We start from the raw sequence: 13,692 nt of genomic DNA, 5'->3' as shown, positions 1-13,692 counted from the left end.
GACATTTTTCTGCCACACGTTAAAATTGACATATGGGGTGGGGATGGGGGTGGGGCTTTTGCACCCACTGCATTCAGCGTACCTTCTGAATAAAAGCCCAACAAGTATAAAGGGTTTGTGCATTGGTCCATTTGCACAGCTGGGCACTTGTCACACATATGGAGCCTAAATATAATGAATTTAGGTTGTTCCAGAAATTATGCTGAAGGCATGTAGGTGATAAAATAAATGATAGCAGGGGTGATTAACAATTACATGTAGTCATCATGACATTTGGAAAGGGTTTGGGCCGTTAGACGGTAGCAAAATAACTATCGTTTCACAAGACTAATTGTTTTTAATCTAGAGCTTGGCGCTGGGTGCTGTTCTATCACTTTGCTGTTGAATCTCACTACAGTGGTACCTCTGGTTGCGAACGGGATCCGTTCCAGAGGCCCGTTCGCCACATGAAAAGAGTTTAACCCGCAGCGGCGTGTCTGCGCACACGCAGGTTTCAATTCACCGCTTCTGCACATGCGCGTGACGTCATTTTGCACTTCTGCACATGCGCGAGTGGCGAAAGCCAGAAGTAACCCTTTCCAGTACTTCCGGGTTGCCACGGGATGTAACCTGAAAGAACGTAACATGAAGGGGACATAACATGAGGTATGACTGTATAAAGAAAGGCTTCAGTTCATTGGCCTGCCCACCTATATAGAGTTAAGAGAGAAGCTAATGTGGAATTAAAAGTGAGAAACTAAGGAAAGTTGATACTGCTTCTTAGAGTTGGTAGAAAATACAGAATACATACAGAAAACACCAGGACTTAGACAGACACCTTTTATTACAGAACACACACACACACACACACACACACACACACCCTTTCCTCTTCAAAACATCAAAGTTGGAAACATGACTATCTCAGGTACCGGTATATTAATTTTCCTGAGTATACTTTGTTCATAAGAAGAGCCTGTGTGATCATGCCAGCGGCCCATCTAGCCCATCTAATCAGATGCCTGTGGGAAACCCACAAGCAGACCGAAGTACAACAGCTCTCACCCCTCCTGTAGTTTCCAGCAACTGGTGTTCAGAAACATAATGTCTCCTGCCATGGAGAAAGAGCACAGGCATTGAAAGCCTTGTCCTCCATGAATTTGTCCAGTCCTCTTCTATAGCCATCCAAGCTGAATAGCCATCGCTGCCTCCTGCAGGAGTGAGTTTCATAGTTTAACTAAGGGTTGACTAAAGAAGCACTGTGTTTTATCTATCCTAAGTCTTCCAACATTCAGTTTTATTGGATGGCAATGAGTTCTAGAATTATGAGTGGGGGGTAAAAAACAAACTATCTATCCACTTTCTCCATGTTATGCATACTTTTATAAATGTCTATCATGTCACGTCTTACCTTTTCTCAAAACTAAACACTCCCAAATGCTTAAACCCTTCTTAAGAGGAGTTGATCCAGCCCCTTGATCATTTCGGTTGCCCATTTTTCTGAACCTTTTCCAACTCTACAATACCTTTTGTAAGGCGAGGCCACCAGAACTACGCATCATATTCCAAATGCAGTCACACTTTTGATTTGTGTAAAGGCATTATAATTCTGGCTGTTTTATTTTAAATCCTTTCTCCTAAGAATCCCTAGCCATCCATTTCCTAACCAAAAATCCATTTGATAAAGGAATCTGTTATGTGTAAAACAATTAGGAAAGAGCAAGAAATAATTCTCATAATTGTCTCATAATTTAATTTAGTGAGCATATGCGTGAAGTGTGCGTGTGTGTGTGTGTCAGTGTCATGCTGCAATGTAGAACAGAACCTTCCTGAAGCCCATTTTCAGGGACTTCTTCACTTCCATGTTTCTCAGGCTGTATATAAGGGGATTGACCATGGGGGTCAAGACTGTATAGAAGAGAGAGAAGACTTTCTTCATATGTATTAAATCCTTTGACCGAGGGAGCATATAGACAAGCATCAGACTTCCATAATACAAGGCAACCACTGTGAGGTGAGAGGAACAGGTGGAGAAGGCCTTTGTCCTTCCAGTGGTGGATGGGATTCTGAGGATTGTGGCTATGATGGAAATATAGGAGGTTAGGGTGAGGAGGAAGGGAGGTAGGGTGAAAATACAGGTAAATATGAAACCTGATAGTTCAAATAAATGAGTGTCACTACAAGAAATATGTCGTATGCTAGAGCTAACATCACAAAAATAATCATCAATTTCCTTGGGACCACAAAAGGATAACCATGAGAGTGATAAGGTTAAGCTTGTGCTAACCAAAACTCCACTTGCCCAAGACACAACGGATAACTGGAGGCTCACTCTGCCATTCATTAGAGTAGCATAGTGGAGCGGCTTACAAATTGCCAAGTACCTGTCATAAGACATCATAGCAAGGAGGTAGCATTCAGCACCACCCAGGCAAGAAAAGATGAAAAACTGCAAGAAGCAGGCTTGGACAGATATACTTTCCCCCCCAGTCAGCATGCATGACAACATTTTAGGCAGGATGGTTGAGCTGCTGCAAGATTCCAAGAAGGAGAGGTTCCCTAGGAAGAAGTACATGGGGGTGTGAAGATGTCGATCAGTCACAACCAGCACAACAATGAGGAGGTTCCCAGCCATGGTCACCAAATAACACAATAAGAAGAGCAGGAAGAAAAGAATTTGTAGTTTAAGTTGATCTCCAAATCCCAAGAGTATGAATTCAGAAATAGTTGTTTGATTTTCCCATACTTTCTTTGCCATGTGTGCTGCATCTGGAGAAAATAGCACAGAGAGTAAACTTAATGGCTTCACTGTTTTAAAGTGAACTTAAAAGAGTCTCACATTTAAGTAACTTGCCTATATAATGAATAGGTTTTTTATTTGACCATTTCCTAGTCAGACATTATTATTATTATTATTATTATTATTATTATTATTATTATTATTATTATTATTACTACTACTACTACTACTACTACTATTACTATTATGTCTTATTCACACATCTCATTCACACTTCACACAACTAATGTTGCTTAGAAAAGAAAAATACATAAAACACACTGCAGTCCCATTGGTAAAGAAAAAAGGTTCCTTACTAACAATAACTGCATATTCACAAGGGTGGTTTTGGATTCACAAGGGTGCCTTCATATTTTGCTTAGATCTATCTGTAATGGGATCTATTTTGCTTTATCTTATCAAAGTAAAGTTTTCCACTGTTTTTAAAAAGTGCTATTTTATATCAATCTGCAAAAAGGCTTTGAAATATGTGTTCCTGCTTCATCTTCCCCCCCTCCAGCATTTAGAGTTTCTTCTAACAGAAATTTTCCTACCTCTCTCTCACCCATCAAAAGAGTTCTGTTTTTGTTTTAAGGATGCCAAGGCCTACATTAATCCACAATAAGGTGACTATATAGAATTGTTTATACTATATTCCGCATCATGAAGTTGAAAGTGTCCCCAGACATTTATGATAATGAGCCTTTTACTTGTGGGTAGAAGAAATGCATTTAAAGAAGCAAGTTTTTCCAAGGGGAGTAGAGCCCTTTTCTCTCATAGGGGAGACACAAGGACAATTATTATTATTGTTGTTGAAAAAGATGGTTCCACTTAATTTCAGGTTCCATATCTGATTTCTCTTTATCATGCATATAACTTGTTCTCACAGGAGGCAGGGATAAGACCACCAGCTTGGATGGCTGAAAAGAGGATTAGACAAATTCAAGGAGGAAAAGGCTATTGAGGCTACCAGACATGATGGCTATGCCTCACCGCCACAGCTGGAGACAGCAATGCTTCTGAATATCAGTTGCTGGAACCTGCAGGAGGGAAGAGTGTTCTTGTGACTGTGTCCTCATTGCATGTTTCAGTAGCAAACAGAGCTGTGCACAGCCCCCCAGTCTAACACTGGACCACAGAATGTGTTGACCCAGCAAGAGCCAAACCAGGGACCACCAGCCCAACCCCAGATATGTCCCTGGAGACAACTGTGGTGTGGCTAATGCTTAGTGAGGGTTTTAAAGCCCTAATTACACATACAGTCGAGAGATGCAACATATCCTTCATCTATCCCAGCTGAGAGCAGGGCCTGGCTGCAGGGAAGGCTTTTGCAAAGCAGCACCCACAGCATGAAACACCCCCTGCTCTTGCTCAGGAGAGGAAGTAGTGTTTCCTGTCCCTCCTTCAGTCTTTTCAAGTGTTGCTTTCCAACAGCCTTCCCCTGATTTACCTTGAGAAGCAAAACCCTGAAGTCCACAGAGTTTAATCCTCCACTCAGCAGCTGTGGAGCAGACTGCTGCAGCCTTCCTCCCAGACACCCTGACAGCCCAGGACAGTCTTGATCTGATTCAGCCCTAGTCCAGATTCACCTCCCCCCCCCAAAAAAAAAATACTGCCCAATTTGGTCAGGATGCAGACTTCAGCCAACTGTAGGGCACAGCTGTAGTCATAAGGTTTAGGGTTCTTTTTAGGCCTAAAGTGGTACTCTCCTATTGTTATAGAATAGTAAATACAGGAAGAAGGGAGAGGGTGACATGATGGAAAGTTCAGGAAGTGTTCCATTGCTGGTGAATTTCCACAGAGCCTCTCCATGCTCTTTGATGTTTGTTTTTTGCAGGTATATTGGCAACATGGCATTGATTTAATATTAGTGTGGTATTTGTGGATTTACAATGGGCTGTACACATATCATTTTTCTTTATTAGTCATTCTTCCCCAATGCTAGTGTACTATTGATGTTCTGGAGGGGCACTTTTGCACTATAATGCAACAAAAGTGGGACAAAAATAAATAAACCCTGCCCTGGAACACACATGCTATGAAAAGTTTCAGGATTTTTTCAGAAGGCTATGGGAAATAAATGGATTCAAAACAAGGCATTTATATCTAGCCCAAACCAGTGTTGAATATAACTGCAGATTTGAGTATTATATATAACTGCCCCAATGTGATCATGAGCAGAAAACAACATGAATGCACAAATAAAAGGATGTCTAAATGCAGAGTAGTCGGTGAAGAGAGATGTATCTCTGAAGTTAGTGTTGTGTACAGAGATGGACAAATACCAAATTACGAAATGGATGTATTGAAATAGAGAAAGAAAGAAGATAGGTTAACGACACCACTGCAGGTTTCAATGGTGAGGTCAGGTTTCACATCAAAGTTCACAGGCTTGCACTTTGATATATTCAATATTAAACTGCAAATAAGTACATTTCTCTGAAATCATCAGTCAGACAGGGCTAGGGATGTAATTTGTATTATTCTCCAGGTTTGTTAACTTTTTTTCTAGGGAATCCTAGAAAGAAAGGGAGTCCATTTCACTTCACAGCCATTTCTATTTCATAAACAAATAGCCCTTGTGCTGTGGCATGCTTCACTTTTGGATGATTTTATAAAGCGTGTTCTCCCTAGCAGAGAGCACGTGTTGCGGTTGGGAACAGGCCACCCTCCAGTGACTAGGCAAATTTAGTTGAATCCCGGCCATTTAAATGGTTAAACTGGGTTGCTGGGGTGTTCTGATTGTTGCCAATTCGGAGGAGGGGTCAGAGTCTATATATACAGGGGCCAGACGTTGGCACGGCCTCTTGGCCGTTTTGCATCGGATCACATGGAGCACTGGGACAATCTTCTCATTGTCTGGTTACATTTCTTTATTTCTTTATTTCCCCTTTCTTTTAATCCTCTCTAGTCCCTTAAATAATTTAATTCCCCCCTTTTCCTGTTCAATTTCCCACCCCACCCCTTACCCTGCCCTGTAGGAAGATTCTCCCTGTATCTGTGGCTTGCCTTTCCCAATAGTGAGAGAGCCCCCGTTAGGGGCTTTCTTTCGCAAAAAGGTTTCCCCCATTTCTCTTGTTGAAATTGTGGGGCTAGTCAGGGCTGTTCCCAGCTTAGCTGGTATCACTTTCGTTTATAGTATCCCCGAAGGTTGGCTTTATGGCTCCCTGTGCCTCCAAGGACTATGAGCACTCTGTATATGCTCTTGAACTATGCTGTTTCTGAACAAGTTTATTTTCTTTAAGTTTGTTTTGCCCTGATAGAGGCGACTGCCATTTTGAGATGAGCCATTGTGGCTTAGTGGCTAAAGTGCAGGACTAGGACCTGGGAGTTCATATCCCCCTCTTAGCCATTGTTATAACAAAACAAAACAAACTGCTCCTTATGGGCTATTCTGTTGCTGGGCAGTTCGGCCCATTTGTGATAAAAGAACTTTGGGTTTCTTGAAGGGGTGCTTCCCTCTAAAAGGGCAAGCAGGGGTACCTGGACAAGCTGTGGGCTACCTCAACTCTGCTATTTCACTGGAAACATTTATGCCTGGCCTAGCAGGTGATCCTAGGGCTTTGCCCTAGAATTCGATGGCCTGGAAGCGTTTCCGGCCTGAATAGTGTCCCCATGTGGTCCATGAAGCACTGGTTTCACTGGGTCAGCGCATAGTGCCGGTAATGCCTAGGTTGCAGGATTGGTCCCTGTATGGGACAGCTGCATGCTCCCCCATGCTCTACCTGGACACTTAAGTCCTTTTGGTGGTTGCCTCACTGCGAGGGATGTAATGGGCGCCATGTTTGCAATATGCAACTGGGAGAAAGCACCTTTGCGTGCCCGCATTGCAGTTTGCTCTGTGCGTTGCAGAGCACGGCGCTGCACGGGCTGCAATTGCATTGCATTGCTAGGAGATTTGCAGTTGCATTGCACGGAGTGTGTTGTTGCATTGCACGGAGTGTGTAGTTGCATTTCACGGAGGGTGTAGTTGCATTGCACGGAGTTTGTTGTTGCATTGAACAGAGGGTGTGCAGTGCACGGAGTGTGTAGTTGCATTGCATGGAGTGTAGTTGCATTGCATGAAGGGTGTGTGCATTGCAGGGAGTGTGTAGTTGCATTGCATGGAGTGCGTGTGCATTGCATGGAGGGTGTAGTTGTATTGCACAGAGTGTTTTTTGTTTTGCTTTGGTTTTTTGCATTGCACGGAGTGTGTGTGCATTGCACGGAGTATGTAGTTGCATTGAACTGAGGGTGCAGTGCACAGAGTGTGTAGTTGCATTGCATGGAGTGTAGTTGCATTGCATGAAAGGTGTGTGCATTGCAGAGAGTGTGTTTTGCATTGCACGGAGTGTGTAGTTGCATTGCACAGAGGTTTTGTGTGTGCATTGTACGGAGTGTGTAGTTGCATTGCACAGAGCGTGCTTTTTGCATTGCACGGAGTGTGTAGTTGCATTGCATGGAGAGTGTGTGCACTGCACGGAGTGTGTGTTGTTTTTTTTTGTTTTTGTTTTGTTTTTTGCATTGCACAGAGTGTGTGTCTGAAAAGGAAGCTGGCTTGGCGGCAGCTTGGTTGGGACTTCTTTAGGGGTTCTGGCCAGCGTCGGCCCTGTAAATTTACATATCATGATGGCTGCACAAGATGCCCCCTGCCCAAGCGGGGGCTGGAAGCTGGCAAGCAATAGCTCAATACCTTTTGCCCATATTCCCATTTTATTTAGGGATCCAGTTGGATATCGTTGCTAAAACATACCACTTGGCTATGGAGAAGCTGTCTGCCTTGAAGGAAGTTATTTTGTAATACTTCCTCTGTAGCAAGTGATGCTTCACCAGATCCGATCTTGCTGGGTCACTTAACTAATCTTCCCACTAGGCCAGGCTGCCTAGATTTCACCCCTCCCATATCCAAGAATCTCCTGAGGAGTCTGCTGATTCTCCAGAGAGGAGGAGGCGTGTTCTGGTCTCTACTTATTCTGCTCCAGCACCAAGTCAGTCAGTCAGTCAGTGTCGGAGAGGGAGAGAGACTGAGTGTTAGAGATCATGTGTAGAGATAAGGTTGCTGCTAAGGGCAGCTGCAGATACTCAGTGCAGTGCAGCATTTATTTATGCTTAGACCTATTAAGCTCTGTATATAGTTTGTATAGTTGTAGATAGAATAAAGAAGATATTCTACAGAGCTGCTCTCTGAGTTGTTTATATACTCAGACTCTGCTGTACTCTGCTGTGCGACGACTGTCTTTTTGTTGGAGTGAATCCGGTGCTCACAACTCTAAGCTGTGAGTCCACAGCACTTTGACCTGTTCATGTGCAGAAGGTGGTCTCTGGAAGTGCTACCCAGCTCGCCTAGCCCAGTTGGGGCTGAAGTGGATGAGTCCAGTTGGTGGCACTGGCTCAAGGGCGATGCTGACAGAGGTCCCCTTACCTTTGTGTATGCCTACCAAATGTGGCGAAGGCAGATATCAGGCGATGGTAGCAATTCCTGAATGTATGCAATAGTAGTTCGCCATGGCAGGATACCTTGAACCCGCTCAGGGATTTTCAGGTTCATGCTGGTGCTGCTGGATCTTTGCCCTTTGGTTTTTATTTCAAGGGCTGCTGGTGTGCAAAGCTATGGCCTCAAGCCTGGTGTGGTGAGGCAATCATGTGACATAACTTTTCTTGAGTTTTCCCCATTGTAGTAGCAGTTCACATGTGGCCCGAGGAGTTCAGTGACCATCGGATCTGCTTTTGGTCTGATAACCAGGTGGTGTTGAGCGTCTTGGCAAAACAGTCCTCATGCTGTAGCACAGTCTCTGCCCCTCCGCGCATGCTTTCGAGCTGCGCCACTTAAGGTTTAATATTGTGCTTTCTACTCTCCAAATTACGCTGACACTATCCGATTTTCAGATGAAGCGCTTCAGATCCTGGGCTCCAGACTCAGCTATTGCCAGACTTTTCCAGTCTTGTGGCATTTTGACAACAATTAGTAATTTCAGAGAGCGGCAGCTTCCATTTCCCCTTCTGCTTTTACCTCTTATGGGAAGGCCTGGATGGATTTCTTAGCCTTAAGCTGGCAGTTCTTGGCCATTCGGAAGAATTTGCCCCCATCCTCTGAGCAGATCCTGCAGTATTTGGTCCACCTGCTGCAGATTGGGCATGCGGTTATAACTATCCGAATTCAGTCCGCTGCAATGTCTGTTTCATTGAAGCTTTATTTTTTCAGAGACCCTTGTATAAAGTTTGCAGTGCGCAGGGCCTTGGAAGGTTGGAATAGGCTCCAACCTCATAGGACAGTGGGCAGGAAGTCGGTCAATTTTTACCTATGCAGTATCTGCAACAAGTTAAAACTTGTCTGCGGGTTAAAGATCAAGGTGAGACTCCTTTCAGTAGTCCATTGCATTTTCGCACTGAGGGTTGGGGAAATGGTTGTTGGAGCCAGCACGGGGCCGAGATTCTGGAGGCTTATTGCTTCAGGACTTTTCCTTATCCTTTGGAGCTTGTCATTAGAGCTGGTAACTCTAAAACAGACTTAGTGGGCAGGAGTGCCACAATCAGGCTTCCCGCCACAGGTGAGGAGGGCCCTTGCCCGGTTATGGATAACAGAATATTTGGCTTTTTATTCCCTGGGGGCTGGCCCGCTCCTAGTGCATGAAAATGGGTTCCCGTTAGCCCGGCATCAATGTGCTTACGTCGTGCACCAGTTATTAGAGCCTGCGGCTTGCTTACCGCTGAACACTCCTCATTCCTTACGATTAGGTGCTGCTGCAAAGGCTGCACACTGGGGGCCTGTCAGTAGACAGGATTGTGAATACGGGTCATTGGAAGTCTGACGCTGACAAGGATTATATCAGGAAGTGTCACAGTGATGTCTGTGCTGATGCTTGTCTGTTGTTTCCTTTTTTCATAGGAGCAGCTGTGCACATTTGGGCCACAGCATTGTACACTAGGCTGGCAAGCATGTTGACGGGTTTGGACTGGGGCATCATCTCAGTCTTCCTGCCCATGTGAACATATACTGGATGTCCAGATGGGGAATGCTTTGGGAGGAGATCCTTCCTTTGGTGCGGTCGAGTGTGACCTGTGCAGGTCCTCCCGCAGTGCTGGTGGTACAGCTGGGCGAGAATGTTTGCTGTCTTCCTCCAGCATAAGTTTGCATTCCTGCATGCAAGAGGGCTTGGATTGAGTTGATGGCAGCTCTCCCTGGACTCAAAATAATTTAAGGCATTGGTTCAAGGTGGTCTGGAGGGGGGGTGGGAGCACCTGTCCCCTCCAATGCGCAAAGATGTTCCATTAAGGGAATCCAAGGATTTGCCATGCTTTTGTCGACCCCTTTTGAGGGGTAGGGCCATGCAAGAGTCCCTGGGAGCATTTGGGGTGAGCTTGAGTCTGATCCTGGTTCATTCCTCCCCCATGCTGTTTATTGGAACTGACGATATGGTGGGGCCCAGTCGTCAGTGCTGCCCTGCTGAGGTCAGGTGCAGCTAGTCGGGAACCAATGCCTAGACAAACTACCACCGAGCAGGCCAGAAAGCATGTTAATAAGGCGGTGGATAATAGAATAAAATAAATAAAGTGAATAAAATAACAAATAAAATAAAATAGGTCCTTGCTTTAGGTGGTTCTGTAATATTGCACCCTCCTAATTTTCTTCAAGGCTATTGCCCTCTTTAGGGCAGATGGGGTGCATCTTTCCCCTATGGGGAACGACACCTGGCGGGATGCAATTGCCTTGGGATTCATTGCTCCCCCACAATGTTTGCTGGTACTGACGATATGGTGGGGCCCAGTCGTCAGTGCTGCCCTGCTGAGGTCAGGTGCAGCTAGTCGGGAACCAATGCCTAGACAAACGTACCACCAAGAAGGCCGGAAAGCATGTTAATAAGGCAGTGGAAATAAAATACAGGTCGTTGGAAATCGAATGCATTCAAAGATTATGTTCGTTAACATTATTGGTGTCTTACAATTTTTGCTTGTTTCGTCTTATTTATCAGGTTTAGCGGTGACCCGTGTTTGGATTGTGGGGCACAGTATCGTCCATTGGGCTGGCGTCGCAGCACGGCAATCTGGATTGGGTCCAGATTTCGGCTTTCCTCCACATATTCGCTTGTCTTGGCTGTCCAGACGTGGGATGTGCTGGTCGGAGTTCCTGCCAAGTATCCGGAGGCAGTTGCTCTTGGAGGGGCCGCCAGCTGCTATTGTGGTGCAGCTTGTTGAGAACGACCTGGTGCCCATGGACTGTTTGTCACTACGTGCTGCAATTTTGGGTGACCTGGAGACGCTGCGTGCAATGGTGCCGACAGCGAAAAAATTTTGGTCAAAGCTTTTGCAACGCTGCGTTTGGAAGGGCAGTCGTTGCCCGGCTGCCACTGAAAGGGCCCGAAAACGCATCAATTCTGCTGTGGTCAAAAAAGTTTTGGAGCTGGTGGCGATGCAATTTCCCACCCCGAGATTCTTTTTGAGAGGCCATCCTTTTTCCAAGCTGATGGCATGCACCTTTCCGCTTCAGGGAATGAGGCTTGGATTGGTGCGGTGGTGACCAAGCTGAGGTCTTGGTTGGGGCTGTGAGTGGTTTGGCGGTGAGCTGAGGGCTCCATGGCGGTTAGGCACTGGTTAAATTGGTGCTTGGAGGGGTAAGTGCCTACCCCTCCAAATGATGCGAATGGGAATTCCGTTAAAGGAAATCCAGGGGCTTGCCATTCTTTCGTCCTTGTCCCCGGAGTCGGACTTGGGCCGTGCAAGCCCCACAGGAACATGAGGGTGAGAAGTAATGGTCTGGTGCCCAGCTTTATTTCTCACCCAATACTTGTTTCCCACGCTGGCTTCCGCTGGTATCCGGAAGGCCAGCTCTGTCCCTGAGGGCAAGGACAGATAGTCGGAACCAGTGCCTAAGCAACCACTCACATTTTTGTATTTGAATAAAGTTGTGGCCAAAATTATGCCAAAAACCTTAAACAAAAATTGATGTGTGAAGTGTGAATTATTGGGGGGCTACTGTGACTCAACACGCAAAGCGTGTTCTCCCTAGCAGAGAGCACGTGTTGCGGTTGGGAACAGGCCACCCTCCAGTGACTAGGCAAATTTAGTTGAATCCCGGCCATTTAAATGGTTAAACTGGGTTGCTGGGGTGTTCTGATTGTTGCCAATTCGGAGGAGGGGTCAGAGTCTATATATACAGGGGCCAGACGTTGGCACGGCCTCTTGGCCGTTTTGCATCGGATCACCCGCCCTCCCTCCCTTTAATAGGGGGGTTTTTTATTTAAGCTGATCGCTTGACCTTGCTATGCCTGTCATGGTGTCGTTCGCCTTGGTGCGGGGGCACGGTAGGAATTTTGCCATCTGGCTGATTGGCTGGTGCCATTTGGTTTTTGCCTACTGCGTAGCAAATCGTCACAACTTGTAAGGTTGGCGGTTAGGCACTGGTTAAATTGGTGCTTGGAGGGGTAAGTGCCTACCCCTCCAAATGATGCGAATGGGAATTCCGTTAAAGGAAATCCAGGGGCTTGCCATTCTTTCGTCCTTGTCCCCGGAGTCGGACTTGGGCCGTGCAAGCCCCACAGGAACATGAGGGTGAGAAGTAATGGTCTGGTGCCCAGCTTTATTTCTCACCCAATACTTGTTTCCCACGCTGGCTTCCGCTGGTATCCGGAAGGCCAGCTCTGTCCCTGAGGGCAAGGACAGATAGTCGGAACCAGTGCCTAAGCAACCACTCACATTTTTGTATTTGAATAAAGTTGTGGCCAAAATTATGCCAAAAACCTTAAACAAAAATTGATGTGTGAAGTGTGAATTATTGGGGGGCTACTGTGACTCAACACGCAATTGCACCTGCAGTGTTTTGTTTGTGCAGAATGTCTGCCTGATGAACCCTTTCTCTCCCCCCCCCCCACCTACAGTGTGAGCGTGTGTGAGAGAGGGCGGGAGATGGAGGGAACGAAACTAAGGTGTCTTCTGCTGTCATAATCGCCATGCTGGTTTTGCCACCGACTACTGCTTCACGTATCTACTTCTTGGGATGGTATGCAGAGAGAAATAAGACCAGATGGAACCAGGACTCAAGGTTCTGGGGCCAGGGGTCAGGATAATCACAGCACAATTCATTCAGAGAATAAACTCAACTGCATTTTTAAAAAACAAAACAGGACAATCAATTGATTCTTAATGGAGTAACTTCTGTTGCAATCCTAAAGCAAGGCTGCTAAAAAGAACACACACACACTGCATATATTTCTTTTCAAATTATTTGGAAAATAAGAGCAGGATATTTTTTAAAAAGCATGTTGTTGCATTAAGGCATTCACTTTGTAGTACATATGTTACTACAGAAATGACACGAATGGAAAACTAGGAAATCTAATCCTTACTGCATTATGTGCACTGCTAAAGGTTACAAAGCTGGAAATTAAACTGCTCACAATCCTGTGGGGAAAAATCCATGCATGGAGGGGGACAGTGGTATCATACTTACTCTCACTGCTGCAAACATCACATGTCCCAGATTTTGTTTGTATAGGCGAGTGAAAGAGTGTCAAAAGTCAGATACCAGATACAGATGTACAGAACTGTATTAAAGTGGTACTTTATAGGCATATTATTTTATACAGGTCAGGCATCTTAGGCAAGTTAGTAGAATGACATCAGGATTCCTAAGAAGTATACAAGAGTCAGGGACAGACTTTGGTCTTTCAAATTTCAGTGGCACTCTGTGCAAGGCCAAAATCTGGCACCCCACCTCTTACCTTCCATTCTGCTCAATTGACTACATCATAGTTGCAATGCCTGTCTCACTGTCCTAAATCTTCCTCTGTGAGAGTCCATGTTCTTCTTCCATAAAATGACAAACTTCTAAGCAAAAATATGCTCTGAAAGGGGCTCAAAAGCCCAGAGACATAAAGGAAGGAACAATAAATATTTCAGTATATTTATGAGTACTGTAAATTGTCAGGTCATTTAATCTGCTGTGCAGATTTATATTAATA

The 13,692-nt window shown here is 45.3% G+C and overlaps 1 pseudogene across 1 annotated transcript; it reads right to left on the bottom strand.

Moving 5' to 3' along the window:
• Positions 1-1,780: 1,780 nt before the first annotated feature.
• Positions 1,781-4,045, bottom strand: LOC308571674 (olfactory receptor 10A3-like; annotated as a pseudogene). Its single transcript has 2 exons — positions 4,019-4,045; positions 1,781-2,748 (listed from the first exon to the last, which is right to left on the bottom strand). The product of its transcript is annotated as an olfactory receptor 10A3-like (transcript).
• Between the last annotated feature and the right edge of the window lie 9,647 nt (positions 4,046-13,692).

Source organism: Podarcis bocagei (assembly GCF_964188305.1).
Source record: "Podarcis bocagei genome assembly, chromosome: 13".
Lineage (NCBI taxonomy): Eukaryota > Metazoa > Chordata > Lepidosauria > Squamata > Lacertidae > Podarcis > Podarcis bocagei.
The sequence above is the reverse complement of the archived record's forward strand: the minus strand, read 5'-3'. Positions and strand labels throughout refer to the sequence as shown.